Source organism: Oryx dammah, unplaced genomic scaffold (assembly GCF_014754425.2).
Source record: "Oryx dammah isolate SB20612 unplaced genomic scaffold, SCBI_Odam_1.1 HiC_scaffold_26, whole genome shotgun sequence".
Taxonomy (NCBI): Eukaryota; Metazoa; Chordata; class Mammalia; order Artiodactyla; family Bovidae; genus Oryx; species Oryx dammah.
Window position 1 is genome coordinate 5,846,554 of NW_024070210.1, and position 16,291 is coordinate 5,862,844.

General features: G+C 42.8%; 1 protein-coding gene and 1 long non-coding RNA gene across 2 annotated transcripts in view; one reads left to right on the forward strand and one right to left on the reverse strand.

Moving 5' to 3' along the window:
* FLRT2 (fibronectin leucine rich transmembrane protein 2) overlaps positions 1–16,291 on the reverse strand; it is a 110,317-nt gene that overhangs the window by 43,530 nt on the left and 50,496 nt on the right. The gene's annotated exons all lie outside the window — the stretch shown is intronic.
* On the forward strand, positions 13,173–14,608 carry LOC120853569. Its single transcript, XR_005718813.1, has 2 exons — positions 13,173–13,289; positions 14,417–14,608. It is a non-coding gene; the product is annotated as an uncharacterized LOC120853569 (long non-coding RNA).

Here is a 16,291-nt window from a genome sequence, read left to right on the forward strand (position 1 = left end):
TAAAGCAATTATATGCCAATAAAAAAAGGAAACGTTTAATAACTCATTAATTAAGCATTAATCTAGAGTTAGTATACATACTCAAGTCGAGTACCCCATTTCTGCTTTCTTCTGAAGAGGCATCTCTTCTAAAGTTCTTAAACATAAGAGGAAAAGAAAAAGTTACTCTTATCCAGATATGTACTGAGATTTAGTGTAGGGTAGATGGAGATGTATTTTGTGTATTTCCCGCTCACTGATTTGAAAATACTATGAGAAATATTTATGTAATTTGCAAACAGTATGGAATGACTACAAAGAGAGCCCTGTGCTTGCAGAGAGCCCATGGAGCCTGTTCTGCGCGTCTGGAGCCCCCACAGCACTCAGCAAGGGCAACCTGCAGAACAGGTGCAGAATTAATGTGGCTACAGCTTCTGACTGAGCAAGTGATACCAGTCCTTCATTGGACACACCAGGTTCCACTTACTTTCAGAGCTGATGTACTTTTATCCCGAAGGTTAAAGGATGTACCAGTTCTTCTCACCTGATGAAGAAGCAGGGGAAGGAGGCGGTCTCCGTCTCCTATGTGTCCTACAGTTGGCAGCCCAATGTCCTATACAGTTGGGCAGGAAATCAGGGACGCAGCTACCAGGATGAGCAGCGCAGAAGAAAGAAGCCACCTCTGTCTTTCTCTAGAGCTCTCTCCTTCCTTTTCTATTTTGTCCTCCATCAGAGGACAGAATATATCGATTAACACTAAGAAACCAGAAAGTCATCTTTATCCTACCACTTTGTTGTTGCTGATAAAAAGAGTCTTATAAAATATTTTTGCTTTCTTTGCATCACATCTGTTTTTAATGACCCATCTCAGACAGAGTTCAGCAATAAAGAATCTGTCTGCCAAGCAGGAGACCCAACCATGATTCCTGGTTCAGTAAGATCCCCTGGAGAAGGGAATGGCAACCCACTCCAGTATTCTTGCCTGGGAAATCCCATGGATAGAGGAGCCTGGCAGGCTACAATCTATGGGGTCGCAAAAGACTGGGACACAACTTAACAACTAAACATCTCAGACAAGGTGAAAACAACTACTACGCAGAGGTAGAGAAATATTTAATTTGACACTTAAAGTCAATTTGCAATTTACTTTGCTGTTTCAGTTTACTGGAGTGACTCATTCATTTCTTGACTGTTACTGTGTTTGAAAAGCTAAGATAAATGCATATTAAATTTATATAGCATTCTATGTAAGTATAATGCCCCTTTACTTTCCACATCCACAAGAGTCAGGGTTTAGCTCATGAAATATTTATTAGCAATAAAAATGTTATATATTCAGCAAACAAACCTCCACCTCATTTATAAATTAGATACCCATGTACACTTGTCACACTATAAATCAAAAGCAATTAAAAAGAATTACATTGAGTTGCCTGCTAATTTATAAAGATTTACTTTACTCTCACCTAACTATTTTATGTGCTCACTGGCAAAAACAATTTGATGGCTATTTTGGAAGCCTGAGGTGATGGGATCTCATCACCTAAGCGTTTACCTAGGTTACCTTTTAGGAGCTATGGGAACCTGCCCCATACATTCCTCAAGCCAGAGGTGGGAGTCTGGTCTGTCCTCTGCCTGTGTATCTTCAGACCCTCAGGGTGCAAGCATTTTTCTTTTTATAATTTTATTTATTTATTTATTTTCCTCCGCACTGGGTCTTCCTTGCTTTTCCTGCTTTTCTCCGGTTGTGGAGAGCGGAGGCCTCTCTCTAGTTGGGGGGTGTGGGCCTCTCCTTGTGGAAGCTTCTGCTGTTGCAGAGCTGGGGCTTTAGGACGCTCGGGCTTCAGTGGTGGCGGTGCCTGGGCTTAGCTGCTCTGCAGGACATAGGATCTTCCTGGATCAGGGATCGAACCCTTGTCTCCGGCATTGGCAGGAGGCGGATTCTTTACCACTGAGCCACCAGGGACGCCCCCAAGCACTTGCTCACTGCAGACTTTCTAACCTCGAGAATAAATTTACGCAGGACTGTATGCACTTCAAACGCACCAACACGGTAAGTGGACAAGACATGCCCTCCGCTCCTGTGAGATGAGCGGAGACACGGACATCAGGACACCACTGACGTGTGCTTTTACTACCTTTTCCCAACACGGTTTTGTATTTATACCCAAATCCTCAGCTACGAGAAAGCCTGAGGAAGTGTCTACCCCTGAGAAAACCGAAACCAGCCACGACTTGGGAAAGGTGTGTGTGGCTACCTCTTGGCTTTCTTCTTAAAGTATTTTATGTACTGATGGCTGACCAATGGAGTATTTCATCTTGAAAGTCAGTTATCTCAGTGAATGAATATAGTTTTCCTTTCCAAAAAATTGTATTTACCTTTCAATGAACCAGATGTCTTAGAATTCCTTCCAAAAGGTTTAGGAGTAAACACACCACTCTCCAAAGTGAAAGGTAAAAGGCATTGTGATGGAAGGATGGTTCTCATTTTCTCAAAAAGGAAAAAAAAAAAAAAAAAAGAGGAAGCACAAATGATTCAGTGACTTGCTGCAGGCCACTTAGTGATTCAGAGGAACCAGTGATAGAAGTCTGACTCAGCAAACACATTCAGCAAGCAAGAGAGATGAACACTGAACCATTTACTGTCTGGCTCTTCACGCATGCAGCTATGCGTGTGATGTTGCCGGCACGAGGCACAGACCCGCCGCCACCGTTTTGCACTGACCACACCCCCAGTGAGAACAGGAAGGCGTTTGTCAATGCACTCAGTCCGTCCTCAGGATGAACAAGCAGACGCTAACCATCACTTGCCAAGGGCTAAATCTCTGTGTTCAGAAGAAAGACAAGAGAGAGAAGAGAGAAGAAAAGCTGATCACTGTTGCTATGTCCTATATGAACAGGGAGTGGCAACAGTAAGAAGAGTGAAAGTGAAAGTCACTCAGTGTCCAACTCTTTGAGACCTCATGGACTATACAGTCCATGGAATTCTCCAGACCAGAATACTAGAGCGGGTAGCCTTTCCCTTCTCCAGGGGAGCTTCCCAACCCGGGGATCAAACCCAGGTCTCCCGCATTGCAGGCGGATTCTTTACCAGCTGAGCCACAAGGGAAGCCCAAGAATACTGGAGTGGGTAAGCTATCCCTTCTCTAGGGGATCTTCCCGACCCAGGAATCAAACCAGGGTCTCCTGCATTGCAGGCAGATTCTTGACCAACTGAGCTGTCAGGGAGGGCCAAGAAGAGTTAAGAGGAAGGGAATCCATCTAAAACATCCCCAAGCTCTGCCACGTAACTAGTACAGTGATTCTCAGTATGGCAATTCTGCCCCCCTTCCCAGGGGATGTTTGGCAATACTGGAGACTTTTTACTAGTCATGGTTAGGGCTGCAGCTGGCATTTAGTGGGAAGAGACGGTGGATGAGACCGTGGATGTTGCTCAGTCTCCAAGAAGGCAGAGGGCAGCTTCCCACAACAAAGAGCTAATTTCAGTTCAAACTGTGGATAGAGCTGCAGTGGAGAAACCCTGAACGAGTGACACGACATTGAATAAGTTATTGAACTTTGGGAAATGCAAGTCTCTTTATCTGTATAATACTATTAATAATACAACAGTCCTTACCTTGATGGATGGGTGTGCTACTGCAAGAGATAATTCAAGTGAAGTCCCTCATTCTGTTATTGAAATGTTTAGAGAACCGGAAGTATTTTTAAATTACTTTTTGTTAATAATAAAGCCCATGTCACTTCACGTAACAGCACGTGAAGAAAGGAAAATATGTGGGCACCAGAATAATGCAACAGTTTAAGCTTAATGATAGTATTAAAAAATAAAATTCAGAATCAAACAGTCTCATTTGGTTCCGTCTAGACTATTTTAATTTAATCCCATACCCACCAATAAGAAAAACTATAATGGAATCAATCCCCCAGAACATTCCTCATCATTTACCCTGTGAAAGTTGTAGAGATTTCCCTAAAAGGGTGATTCAGACAACACAGCCTTACAGTTTTGTGGGGCGTGTTTCATCAGGAGAAATTTATGCTAAACGAGGATGTGTAAAATTATTGTCATTTTAATATCATCTTTGAAATCCGAGCTTTTATTCCAAGAATGATTTTTTTTAGTTCAAGTCTTCAGGGGTTTGATTTCATTCTTTTGAACTGTCAACTGTGACCACATCTAAAGAGACAGTTTGCATTTGTCTGCGGAACCCATGGTAGGGTTTGAGTAACAGCAAAGTGTTCACTTAAAAAAAAAAAAAAATTCCACAGTCAAGTCCTTTAATTTGTTGAAACAGTTAGAAGCTGAGCTAGCTAGACCTAAGAGTCGAATATGTTTTTCTGCTTTAGGTGGTGAAAGGGGCCAGAAACCACAAGATTATATGTCAAATGAGCAAACAAAACAAGTCTGGAAAATCTCGGACAGCAGAAGCAGCTCTTCCTGGGGAATCCTTTGGCGCTGCTGGCACCCTGGTGTCTGCTGCCAGCGACGATTAGAGACCAAGAGAAGGCCTGCTACTTTTCATTCCTTTGCCAGATACAAGCTAGATGACAAAGCAGCTTCAAGGCTGGGTTACTTGTGCCCATGTCCTGAAATGCTGAGCGAATGTAAACGTGCTTTTCTCTTAATATCATTTTGCAAACAAAGTAAAAGTGAGCTTCCTCTTTTGATGGTTACAAATACTTCCAGTTCTCTAAACATTCCAATAACAGAATGAAGGACTTCACTTGAATTATCTTTTAAAACCTCCAGTTGGGAACTGCATCACCTTTTCGAACACATAAGCAAGGGTCAAGTATCAAATAAGCTATTGCTTATATAACATAGTGTAGATTTGCTTATAGCCAAACTGGAGAATACTAATCTATAAAGGAAAGTCAACTCAAAAATGAAAACCTGTACTATATTTAACATTCATATGCTACCTGGGAATGTCTTTGACTCATCTAAATTCCATAAGAACCAGCTTACCTTTCTGCATTGATCTCTTGGATCTGAACATTTTTTCTGATTTTGAGAAATACCATGGCCCGATTATATAAATGTTGGGGTCATTACTAAACTGATGCCATGTCTACCATGCCCATGAGAATTTGCCTACTGGTGTTCTAGCTTCAAATGCTTTTTTTAATTAAACAAAAACCTCCTTTTACTTCGACACCCATACATATGGCTATATATAAATATATAGGTATATATGATGAATATCATATTTCCAATTCCTAAACTGTGGAAAGATTGACACATAAAGATGAGTTTTACCAAGATTGTAAAATGCTGCTTTGGGACATTATTTCATTTCATTTATTTTATTTTATTGTGGTAAGAGCACTTAGCAAGATGACCCTCAGCAAATAAAGTACAAAATGCAGCCATTGTTAATATCGACACAGTGCTGTAGACAGATCACTAAACTTACTCATCTTGCATAACTGAAACTTCATGCTCCTTGATCACTATTTCTTACACCAGTATTATCAGTGCAATGAGCAGAACAGATAAAAAGCTCATGCTCCACACCACCTGGGGCTGAAGCTGGACTCTGCTGGTAGAAGCTGTGTGGTATGTGCGCAAGTTACTAACCTCTCTGTGCCTCATTTCCCTCCTCTGTAAAAATAATTAAATAAATCATATACATGTATATGCTATATATATAACACATAACATATATGTGCAGGAATATATTGGTATGTGTGTGTGGCATGTAGCATTAATGCCAAGAAGACAGATAACATAAAAACATTTGCGATCATTATCACTGTCAGCTAGCTGACACACCGGTACACCTAAAGAACATCAAGAAAGGAACATGTCTATGCCTTTGTATTCTCATTCTAAAATGAATAAAATCCACACATCCTCGATCTCAATGAACTTTACATTGCAGAATCCAGAACACTGAATAAAATACCCATTACATATACACTCTCATACCTATAGCACACACACACACACGCAATGATTCTGTATACTGAGATTATAACTGCCAGTGATTTCACTCTTTTAACTTTGGATTTTCCAAACTATCTACAAATAAGCTCACCTCACCTCTTCAATTAGAAGTAAAGAGGTTCACATTTTTCAAAGGAGGATAGCTGTGGAATTCTCATTACAACTGAACAAGACTGAGCCCCGTTTGAGTAAGGGAGGCAACGTTAGCAGACTGATAATACAGAGACTGCCCTGAAAACATAATCATCTGGCATGAAGCAGGCGGGAAAAAGAACAGTAAGAGAAATAAAACACTCGAGTGATGTCTTGCTCTTTGAACACAGAAGACAGATCTCGAGTCAAACCTGAGGAAGGGTGGCTTGGAAACGCTTGGGCGCTGGAGACCTTATTGAATGCTGATGATGGATAACTTGACAAGCATTATCTCCCTCAATCTCACCTCCATCTGGTAGGTCGCTATTTGGACCATTTTACAAACATGGAAACCAGAGGTCAAGGTCACATCGACCGTCAGCGGCCATGACAAAAGGCCAGCCACATTCCTAGCTCTGTTACTTACCCTTTCAGGAAGCCACAGAGGCCCTCGTCTGAGTCGTGCCTCTCCTCAGCCTTGATACCTTTCATCATTGCCCGTACCACGCTGCCTCTTCATGCCCACCCTGTTCCAGGCTTTTGGGATGTGGCCCCATTTGCAGTGAAGAGTCCGCAGGAGTAAAAAGCCTCATATTGCTCCCATGCAGAAGGCCTGACTAAGGTAGGGCCAGAGGTGGCTGCACCCACCAGCATCCTCACAGATGAGCGGCTGCAGGCATGGACACTGACTCCGTGAAGCTTCGGAAAGCATCTTTCAGCGCCATCTAGAACCCTCTGTCAGCCGGCATCTGAGGAGGAGGCTACGTTCCACACAGCAAGTGGGTCTCTGCTGAAGTTGGGCAGGCCTGCACGGACCCCAGAGAAGGATGTCTGTCCTCTGTGGCTCTGGGGGGCACACTGTCCTGATCCGAAAGACCCGAAGTGGAGAGAGCTGCAGAGATGACTTAGGATGAAACTCCAAGGCCGCCTGCACCCGGCCACCAGATCTCAGCAGGGAAAGTCTATTGCGTGACAGAAACGCAGAATCAAGACTTCACAAAAAATGCCTTTTATGATTCTAACTGACGGCCACGTTTTTTTTTTTTTTTTTTCATGTATACCTTTCAGCTTCTCTCTCCCCCCTCGTGTAATTTCTCCTGCTAATTATTTAAAGAAGAAAGGAGTGCAATGCCCAAGTCAAGACCGTAAGGCCTGGTATGTGCTCACGCCATTCCTAAAATGCATTTCCCAGTCCTGTACAAATATTAATCAACTCTTGCATTTTGTGAGGCAAGTAGTGAAGAAGCCCCAGTTCATCAATGCTTAAACAGGGGTTAGGACAAGAGAGCAATGTAATTGCGGAGGCTTCCTCAGACTGAAAATTCACAGGTAACAGACAGGGAAGCCCATATACCCTGAGGGATAAATAAATAAATCCTATTACAGGGAAAAAGACAGACCCAGGCACCGCAGGAGCCCATCAATAACAAAAACCTAGTGCCAATCTCCTCTCATTCTTAAAACCTCCATATACCCATTGTCAGATTCTGATTAGCTTAAGAAAGGCACCTTTCCCTCCTCCTTTTCACTGAGTTTCAGGACTCACAGCACAGTACAATCAACAGGCAGCGCCTGTGTTATATAAAGTAAGTTGTATTTTATCCCTTGGACAATGCCTTGAGGAAATATTCATTAAGTAAGCCAGGAGCGCTGATCTAGACTATGCTTAGGAGCCCTGGGATGTGCTGGGAGGCTCTCCTCATGGCATATACTGCCTGATTCTGAGGGTACCCAGGGCTTTGAGCCACTGTTGCCAAAATAGGAGTGTTCTGCTCCCAGAATTCATTGCTTTAGCCCATAGCTGAATCTGTTCATAGGACACAGTGCCTTCAGTTGCTCCAGGGATTCGCTCCTTGACTGTTACCACTGGGGAACTCTGCCCACTCCAGTTTACCAGCAGCACAGATTTCAGGCTTCACATGCACGAGGCCCCGGGTTCAATCCTCGGCACCTCCAACTGGAACGCAGCTTCTTGCGTGGCATTACTTTGGTGCTAATCAAAACTGGCCCTTGGTTTTGAGGACTTCTCTGGGGGCTCAGTGGTAAAGAATCCACCTGCCCAAGCAGGAGACACAGGAGACTCCGATTTGATCCTTGGCTCGGGAAGATCTTCTGGAGAAGGGAATGGCAACCCACTCCTATATTCTTGCCTGGAGAGTCCCCTGGACAGAGCAGCCTGGCGGGCTACAGTCCATGGGGTCACAAAGACTCAGACACTACTGAGCAACTAACAGTTTCACCTTTCTACTTCTTTCGGTAGTATGACCTAGCATAAAAAATTAAATGAATCAAAATTAAAAACAAATAAATGCCCCCAAAGTATTTACTACCTGAAGGACTGGGACATTCTAACTTTCAGAGTTGATCCCTCTCAATAATTTTCAGAATCTTATAGAGAGTATCTTTCAATGATTTTCTGCGCACAGTTTATAGAGCCCTAACTTACCTTCACAAGGACAATTTCATTCCTCACATGGGAGTTTTCTCTAGGTCTATTTTTTTTTTTTTTTGATCGGATGATTTTCTATTTTAGAAAAGGGCTAGGAGAGGAATATGGAGGAAGCTTAGCTTAACCTCCAAAGATGTGCAGTGAGACAATGTGCAACTCTTACTCTGAAAACTTGTGCGGAATATAATGGAATATAGAACAAGACAATAAGATTGATCTAAGAGGCAGAATCCTGTGGAAGGGTGCCCTTTTTTCAGAGTTACCACTTAACATCTCTCAAAATTAGGTGCTTTCATTCTAATAAGAAAAAGCAGCTAGACTTTACTCAGCACTTTCTTTGCAAGACAAATTAATGCATAATAATTATATGTAATCCCTACAATGAGTACATAAGATAAGACTAGCTCTTATCCCCATTACATATATCATAATAATGATTGCAACAGCAACAATAGCTAGGATTTATCTACTTAGTGCTTAACTACGTGCTAGACACCTTCCGGGTAGCTCAGCTGGTAAGGAATCCACCTGCAATGCAGGAGACCCCAGTTTGATTCCTGGCTCGGAAAGTTGCCTTCGGGAAGGGATAGGCTACCCACTCCAGTATTTGGGGGCTTCTCTCGTGGCTCAGATGGTAAAGAAATCCACCTGCAATGCAGGAGACCTGGGTTTGATCCCTGGGTTGGGAAGATCCCCTGAAGGAGGGCATGTCAACCCACTCCATGTCCTGGAGAATCCTCACGGACAGAGGAGCCTGGCAGGCTACAGTTCATGGGGTCACAAAGAGTCGGACACGACTGATTGACACCTTACTTAATTATCTTCATTTAATCCATATAGTAGCATTATGAACCTAATTCTCTAGTTGCTTCCATTGCACAAATGAAGAAATTAAACCCACAGAGGTTAAGGAACTAACCAAGATCATTACCAATGAATGCCAGCATTTCAACCTAGATTGAAATCACTCTAGACTTCTTAATCACTTTGATCTATTGCCTCAAACAAACACAAAGTACAATGAAAGTCAATAAGTGGGATTGAGGAACATCTATGAGTTTCTGTTTGAGGCAGTAGGTCAAAGTGGTTAAGAAGTCTAGCGTGATTTCAGTTTCAGGCTCGTTGTCACTTTCACAGAGGTTCCTAAATCAAAAGAAACTATGATTACCCATTACACACACACGCATACATCACATAGTCATACGGCATATGTATCAAAATAATGCTCATTTTGCTGTTGATATGAATATAAAATCTTTATTTTATTTTGCTTTACTATCAGCCTGTAGACCTAAGAGTAGGACCTAAGTCACTTAAACAGGCAGATCCCTCACAAAATGGGATGGTAGGTGATTAAGTAAATATCTTCCACTGTTGGAGTTACTGGTTCCTATAAGTAGCTTCCTCTTCAAGCTTCATCAGAACATGGCAGAAAGATTTATTTTGTACAATTTAGAGACATGAAAACTTAGACACAGAAAAATAATGAATCACACAAATATTGAAGGTGAGTTCTTCCTCCAAAGCTGGTACTCTTTCCACGAACAGATGGGGTCAGCTCCCTACTTGTCACCCTCTCCAAGAAAAAGCAGCCAGTGTAAACGATAAACTCTGTGAGCAGAGAAGTCCACTATAGTAAGTGCCTAAGTTGACACCATCTGCCTCTTGTTCACAGGTACGGCTGTCATCTGTAAGCAAGTCTTCATCCCTTCAAAGACCAAGGCCCAGGTTGAAACAAAGTAACAGAATCATAGTTATCACACATCCTAACTTTGGACAAATGATATGGAAAAATAGCACTGCAGAAAGACGGCAAATATCAGGCCTTTTTTCACTCAAATGAAATGTGGCAAAGGCATTTTTGGACCCTATCCTCTAACCTCGAGCTCACTCTCCCAACAAAAAAAACTCATTTTTTTCTGAATAAAAATAAAGAATTTTATTATTTAAAATCTATTTTTGCAAATTAAAAACAATGGATACTGTAAAACAAACGTTATAAAATACATGTAATGTCACCACTGCAGAGGGAGACTGGTTAGCCTTTCGCCCCATTAAACAATGGAGGTCTTCACCCTCGGGTCAGGCTTCAGCGCCAACATGACTGGATTTGTGACTTCGGTTGTCACCCACGAGGACTGACTGGATCTTTGAACCAAAGGAAGGGAACAGCCACCATTTTGTCCCGGGAAGAGGAGAAGTGGTAGAATTTCCTAAACCGTTTGAACTAGGACTGAATGGTCCTGTGGAACTATTGTTTTCCTTTCTTTGACCACCAAGCATAGAGGCCGGTCCTCTCTGGGGGTAAGTGGCATCCTGTAACGAGCCAAGCGAACCCACCGGCTTGTCATTCAGGGCACTGCCGGCTCTGTTCTAGAATCCTGGAACACCCCCGCCTGCCGCAGCCTCCTGACCATCTCCAAACAAATGGGAAGCTGATCTGCATAAACCTCATTTCCATTTTATTCATCCTCTGCCCAAATCTAGATCAGAATGTTTAATATCATCCCCACTGTGGGAGGTCTCGTGAATTCAAAGGCCATTCGTGGTCAACGATGAGAAGGCCTGGATTCCCAGATGTGAGTTTATATTCGAAATTAAAAGCAGAAACAAGAGAAAGTGTGTTGCCAGATACAGAGCATGGAAAACAAAAGAACCAGCTAAAGGATAAACGTGGCAGAAACCAGAAACCGCTGCTAAGGTCACCCGTTTCTACTGATGAGCTAGCAAGTCACCATTTAGGGACGCCTAAGATGACACCCGGCTCTTTACTTGCATTCCACATTTAACCATTTTTTAACTCCCAAATATACAAGGAAAGATCCAGAGGAAAATGACAACCAAAACGAAAGAGGTTTTCTCAATGTTAAACAGCCTCTAAACAGAAGAAGCAACGTTCAAACTAGTGTCTGGCTGTGACCTCATTCCTTCACCCACGACCCCAGCTCCCCTCTCTTCCACTGACCCTTGGTTTTCTGACATTAGCCCAAAATACAACAGAAAAGAGTCCTAATAGGGGTAAACAAAAACTGGTGATTCATTCAGTATTTGAGTGTTTTCTTCTCCTTGAACATTAAAAGGACAAACTGTTAAACTAAACTCTAGGTTTATGAGTCAGATTTTGAGTGTGTATGATTACTGGTTTCCAAGAATAAATCTGCTTAATGTTGTAATAAACACATACACACATACATATATGAGCACATAATTTCTTGAGCAAACACAGTCCCATTAGAAGGAGAAAACACAACTACTTGTGAAAACTCTGCAAAAATCCTGCAACACAAACATCTTCTCCACTGACTCATTAATTGTGGCCTAAATTTGCTGCTGTCAGGCAAATCAGGCCCACTGTCCGGCAGACACCCACCTGCTATTAGGCCGAATGTGCCTGGTGTCTTGACATTCTATTGATTCCAATCCAAAGCTTATGCAAAAAAAAAGGCAGCTCAGAGTCCAAAAGGAATTTTAGCCGCAAATACTTTGGGAGAAATCCAAACAACTAAACCCAGAAAGAAAGACGAGATGCAAATCTGAGTGGCAAAATCAAGACAACCCAAACCAGCCTGCTAGAAGCTCAAGGACAAATCAACAAAGGACCCGGCTTCCCCTTTTGGCAACTACCGATTTTAGGACATTCCAACGGCCACCGCGTTGAATGGGACTTCCCAGGTGGCTCTGATAAAGAATTCAACTGAGAATGCAGGAGATGTAAGAGACTTGAGTTCGATCCCTGGGTTGGGAAGATACCCTGGAGCAAGAAATGGCAGCCCACTTCAGTGTTCTTGCCGGGAGAGTTCCATGGACAGAGGAGCCTGGCGGGCTACAGTCCATAGGCTTGCAAACAGTCAGACATGACTGAGCAACCGAACACCCACCCTCGACGAATCTGCACCATCACTACCCTCAAAGCACTTCATTCCTGCTCCACAGGTGTTGCTTTCAAAGAGGATTGCCAATTTCTGCCCCTGGAGTCCTGTGAGTCTTCACGAGAAACTTGCTGTACCATGCATAGGATCCTGATCAGGACAAAGGTTCTGAAGCTGTTCAGAAGAACCAGAAACCACTTACAGTGCTTAAGAATACTGCATACTTTAATCTTCAGAACAGCCCCATGAGCTAAGAGTTTTATTGCCATTTTACAGATAAGGAAAGCTGAGGTTCTGAGAGGTCATTTTCTCCAAATGACTGAAACAATGAGAGACTAAAGAAGAGAGGGCATCAGCATTCATTTAGAAAGTTTCTGGCACCTCCCCAGCCTCCCTCCACTCCTGAAATAACCTCAGCCTAAATGGAATGGGTGTTATGTCCAATTTCCAAATCCTGGCACTCGTGGCTTTGGTGGCAGCTGCTTGTCACAGTCAACTTTGCATAAACAGGCTGGCTCTCGTGGTGTTCTTTAGAACCAGAATAATTCTGTCTTTAGCCAAGGGAAGACATGCATTTCAAAATAAAAGTGAGTATCTATCTGAATAAAGAGGCAAAGGAGAAACCTGCAATCCCATGGAGCAACACGGCTCTCAGCTGGCCCCCCCGTCCTCCCCTCCACCCACCTCCCGGCTGCCATCAGCCACTGCAGGGCGCCCTCTGGCTTCAAAAGCAGTTCCAGGGGGAACAGAAGCCCCAGGTTCAGAGGGCCAGCTGGCAGGGGGACCACACCCCTCGGGAAGGGTGGAAGAAGAGCGGAGATTCACCACAGGGGTCGGTCAGCTCAAAGACAAGAATTCAAAGGGTTTCCAAAACCTGATTTCTATCAGGACTGCCAGGGCAGATCAGAAGGTATGAGGTTCCAACTGGGAGGGATGTGTTTCAGCTGCTCAGATGCCAGGTTTGCAAGGGGATCCCGGGTTTCTGAGCACCAGGCTGGATTTCAGGAGCAGGGGTGGCCATCAAGGTGTACATCAGACTCATTTCATCCCTACCACCACAAGGCAGCAGAATTTCACCCATCAATAAAGCTGTCTGTGACTCTGAGCATTTCTGTGAGTTAAAGCAATCTGCTTTTTACAAGAATGCTCCTGAACTGAGCTAGATAAACGAAACACATGAAATAAAAAGTTCCTTAGGAGAGTCTGTAGCATGCCTCAACCTTCAGTTCCCTCACTTTGCTCAGGGTCATTGTCTTCGACCCGTGACTGGGGTTGGAGGCCCTGCCTGCAAGTCAGGCCAGCGCATCCTTCCCTTTGCTCGGGCCTCTGATTTACAAGGTGACTTTTCAGAGACAGCCGCTTAGCCATCTATTCTTGGTTTATCATCCATCGGTTATCATTGTTATTGCTGCCATTTATTCAAAATGATTATGGACTTAGAAAGATGTTCTTCTCTGATAATAATGTTTGCAATATGCTTTCACACTGCCTAGTTAACACAGCGTGCCTGTGATTTTTTGTTCTGGCACAAGTCGCAAAAGCTGCTGCAGTGGAATGTTTCGTAGCTTTCAAAATGGTTACCTGTAAAACTGGTGGGGAAAAAAAAAAAACCAGGTACCTATGTACCTATCTATCCATCTATCGCTATCTGTATATCTATATAGATATTTGTATATCTATAGATAGATAGATATGTATATACATACACATATATATATTTTAAACAGTGAATTGTGTTACAATGAGAAAGGCAGCACTGCAAGCAACGTTGAAAATATTGGCCCTTTCCTCTCACCTTAGTGGGACAGACGCTCATGGTCGTGACTGCCACTTGCCTGAATCAAGGCCCAAGTCTGCCCTTGACCCTCTCCCTCAAGTCCTGCTGACAGTTGGGGACGTAGAACAGGCATGTTAAAGACAGAGCATGGTCCTCAGAGGCTAATAAACTGAAAAATGGTATACTGGCCAGAAAGCAGAGTCTCAAAAGAGAGTGCGGCTGCAGGAAATTAATAAAACTCCATGCATATCTTTTTAAAGTCAGCAGCAGTGGGCTGTGACTGGAATTCATCTCTTCAGCCATGCACTCGCCTCCCCTCGATACGGACAGGAGTTCTATAAGAGCACTGCAGGAGAAAATGGATTCATACGTCATTTAAAATGAATCATTTCACTTCCTCTCCTCCATTTTTATACATATTGACAAAATATAAAAATACATTTTAAAAAATCGATTCGCCTTTGTTGTTTTCTACACCAACAGCAAAAGGAGACATCAGAATTATAACACTTGATAGCCTCTGAATAATTATTTAAATAGGGTCACTCACAATGGACATTCCGAGGGCCTCAGATGGGCCAACCCCAAACGAAAAACAGGCAAGGCATTACAAATCGCATCTTATTTATTTCGAGATTTGAATTTCTATTTTATTTTTAACAAGAGCTTCACAGTTCACTGACAAACGTCCTGAGCTATATTTAGAGGAATAACAGTATTTAAGATCAGGAGCTCACATGGACAGATTCAGCTTTTCACTTTTCTAAACAGAAATACACAACATGTGGGCATTGTGTGAATTTCATGTCAAGGATTTGGATTAGTTATCAGAATTTCTGCTCTCCTCTGAGCATAGTGTGTCATTGCTCTTGGGGGTATATCTGAAGGGCTTTCAAGGGGTGTCTGTAGTGTCTTTTGTCTGATGCAATAGAATATTTCCACCACCAAGCAAGCAATCATTTTAATATGGCAAACTGCGTCTGAAATGCGTTTGAAAACGAAATCAACAAATGACTTGTTAGGCTACTCACAAAAGGTACAAGCCGTTTGCACTGCTGTTGCTTTAGGAATTAGATTTTCAGAAGCTGGAAAGCATAGTTTTTGACTTTCCTTGAAAGAATGCTAGAAGCAATATGCTGATTATGTTTCAAAGAAGGAAAAGGAAGTGTTGAAAGCTTTTAATAACGTGTACAATTCTGAATTTGTAAGCACCGAACACAAAACAATGATAATGTTTTATCACTTTATAAGTGTGAGGGACTCTCTCTACTGTTTGGAGACAGCAGATACTTGTAGACAAATTATAACATCCCCGCTTCTATACCCAGATAAAGGAAAACAACCAAATATGAGGCATCAGAAGATAACCATGGGGATGAAAATACATAGCTGTTGTTCCAAAAGGAAAACACGAAAACACCAAGCATAATTAAAATAGTAGCAAACCTGAAAGCAATTCGAATAACTGAGGGTTTGCTCTTAAGTTTCTGAGACTGTCTCTGACAGCCAGAGTTTCAGGTACAGCATGGACTGCAAGAAAAGAAAGACTGTTTTACCTCTAGGTTGGTCACTGGTGAACTTGATGGCAGATTATCAATCAGAGGAAGTACAGCGTATGAATATACAAGGCTGTGAATAATCTCTTAAAGCCTTAGTGCAATAAGCCTCCTTCCCAGTTCTAGAAAATGCCTTCCCAAACAGTTTTATAGGCAAGAGAGAATGAAGGTTTACTGAACTCCTTAAAAGCCATGTCCCTCCCAGACACTGTGCTAAGCACTTAACATATCTTCCTCGCTTTAATCTTCCGGATAGTACAGCCAAGGAGGCGGTATCATCCCTTCTTTACAGATGAACACTTTGACACTCAAAAGTGAAGGCACTTAGCAGCAGAACCATGGCTGGAAGGTGGTTCTCTGGAACAAAGGGGCCGCGTCTGTCTTCCCTCCTGCACCCTCTTGCTCTCCGCAGCCTTTAGAGAGGCTTGAAATTGCTGCTGCAGGTTGTTCATTAGCCCTTCCGCCCCGTGGGAAGAAGCACAGTCTAGGCCAGGGTTTCCAATACGAGTTCTGAACAGCTTTGATTCAGAGCCTCAGGCATTCATCCTGTTCATCTCTCCTTACTCCATTTAGCTACCC